The 2,725-nt window shown below is 31.3% G+C and overlaps 1 long non-coding RNA gene across 1 annotated transcript; it reads right to left on the bottom strand.

Annotated features, from left to right (window-relative positions):
* Positions 1 to 355: 355 nt before the first annotated feature.
* On the bottom strand, positions 356 to 2,484 carry LOC125488771. The gene is made up of 2 exons (XR_007266489.1): positions 1,565 to 2,484; positions 356 to 1,315 (listed from the first exon to the last, which is right to left on the bottom strand). It is a non-coding gene; the product is annotated as an uncharacterized LOC125488771 (long non-coding RNA).
* Between the last annotated feature and the right edge of the window lie 241 nt (positions 2,485 to 2,725).

Genomic DNA, 2,725 nt, shown 5'->3' with positions numbered 1-2,725 from the left:
TATTGGTATACGTAGCCAAGTTACTGGGTACTTCCAATCTAATACACTATGTTCTTTCTAGTCAATTAAGATTGGTATATTTAGCCAAGTTACTTTGTATTCTTAGGCGGGTTTACTGGGTAACCATAGCTAAAATACTTTGTTGCAAGTACCATTTTAAACGACACATATCTATTATGCTATATATTTTCAGTATAAGCTGAACTATGACTTTACGTAAAGCCATTATACAAGGTCAGCTCATACTGAAAATATGTAGTTAGATATGTGGTCGTTTAAAATGGTACTTGCAACAAAGTATTTTAGCTATGGTTTCCCAGTAAACCCGCCTAAGAAAAAAAATGAAAGAAAATTATGTACATACGAAATTAGCTTTATTCAGTACACCATACAGTCATTTCAGGTAACAAACTACTCTGTTATAAGAATTAATCTTAAAACTAGTACACAATATCAAGAAACTGTGTTTGTTGATACATTGTTTACATAAAAAAACAAATGACAGTTATTGTAATGTTAGCAAGTTACTTTACATAAATTTATACTTTTAGTTGATTAGCCAGAACATAAGATAATAAATATAGAATAAGCTAAGATAATAGGTATGTAATGACCTAACTTTTATACAACCCAATAATACCGTCATATAAACTTTTAAATAGATCTAAATCAAACATAATTCACATTCATCATCGGGAAAATGATCATAAATGCTACACTCTAAACAGTTTTTACACCAAAAAAAATTAAAGTGCAATAAATTCTTTACATATTGTTCGTTTTCTATTATAAAATGTTCTGGTTGAGCTTCATTACAAACCGTCAAAAAATCACACCCAAAACACTTACTAGACAAAATAAAATGTGTCTTAACCCAAGGCCATTTTAAGTATTTCAGTAATTGGAAATGATTTTTAGTTAAAAAATTGTCAATATCTATGATCATCGATATCTTTGATGCGTAGGTCATATCAGGAATATATCGTACCTAATGTAATTTACACATTAAAGTAATATTAGACAATATTTTGCTTGATGAGAAGTAACTTAAGAATACAATTTAAACATCCATGCATCAATGGATTCACCGACAATAATTATAAAAGGTGACAGTGAGCCCATATTATAGAAATTTTGTTAGCTTACTTGTTACCATAGTACAGATATCGGAGTAACTTCTGACATGAAGAATAATACTGGCCGTGGTCTCTGCTTTTGAAGGACGTCAAATCTTTTTTGCTGCGTTCTTCAGCCTTAAGGGTGGTGGACGGTGGTATGAACAGCAAACATGCTATGTTTGATGTCTCCTCTGAACCTGAAATATAGATTATTAGCTATTATTTAGTTTATACCCCTTGTATATTGGTTATCACATAGGTATCATTTAAACTATAGATACTGCCTATGATGCTTAACAAAATTCCGTAAAAAACATAGGTAAGAATGAGAAAACATAGGTATTAGAATTTTTATACGAGTCGGGTAGGGTAGGGGTAGAATAGATAGACGTATTCAAAAGTACTTAAACTAAAGCAGACAAAAAATAAAAATAAACTGAACTCACCAGGACATATCCTTTCGGTTTTTAAGAGCAGCATATTCATTGAAGTATTGAGCTGTGGATAACTCTTTTGAAGCAATTATCCTTGTCTCTGTGGTCTCTTCACACCTTTGTTCTACAGCTGTCCAAGGCCTAAGCGTAATTGTGAAGCCTTAACAGTTTGTCTTCTTCATCTTTCTTATTAGTCCGTCTGGTAAACGAAAGCTTGGAGATAGAGGTGAAGACCTCCGCCTCGGGAGGAGCTTCAACAGACACGTCCGTCACGCGACTATGATTTGGGAGAAATGGCCGAAATCTCAGGCTATGTAGCCGATTCCTTGTTTATTTTTTATCAAGTTACTCGGATATAAATAGTATTCGCCCACTCAATTGTTAATTAATGAGCTGTGCTTATTTACCAATATATAGGTGGCACGGTTACATGCATCATAGTGAGTTATTTAATTTTAACTACGTTGATGTCTAAAATTAAATAAATTACTTCTTATCATTAAATAATAATGTAAGCTTGTCTATTTTTAACCAAACTCGTAACTGAAAATTTTAGCCAACTATGATTATATCCAAAATTAAATAACTTACTTATTATGAAACAATAATGTAAGCTTGTCTATTTTTAACCAAGCTCGGTGTAAACTATAGCCAACTATGATTATGACTAAAATTAAATAACTTACTTACTATGTAATAAATATGTAACTTGTTTAGTTTCAACCGAATATGGTTTTGGTAATTTTTAGTCGAGTTGGTAATTTAGAAATAGACGAGTACTTTGTTAATAATAGCCAAGAATATTTAGCAATACTTGCTTGTACAATATTAGCTAAGCTTAATTGCATAATTTAAATATGTCTTGATTGAATGCAGCTGAATAATTTTTTACCAAGCTAAATTGGTACTTTGCTAAAAATTATTTTTTTCAGTGCAGAATATGTTTTAAACGTGGCATTATTATACAATGATAAAGGTTAACTCACAAAATGGCAGACACCAAATTATTTAAATATTTAATTTAAAGTTTGAACTCATATTTTCTATTTTGTTCTAACAGATAGATCACTTATCAGTTTTTCGGCAAATACGACCGTCAATTTGCCGATTCAGCTGGTTGATTTTAACAGCTAGGGCCAGCTCATTTGTAGTACGCTCTCTTAGGATATTTAA

This window comes from Plutella xylostella, chromosome 7 (genome assembly GCF_932276165.1).
Source record: "Plutella xylostella chromosome 7, ilPluXylo3.1, whole genome shotgun sequence".
Lineage (NCBI taxonomy): Eukaryota > Metazoa > Arthropoda > Insecta > Lepidoptera > Plutellidae > Plutella > Plutella xylostella.
The sequence above is the reverse complement of the archived record's forward strand: the minus strand, read 5'-3'. Positions and strand labels throughout refer to the sequence as shown.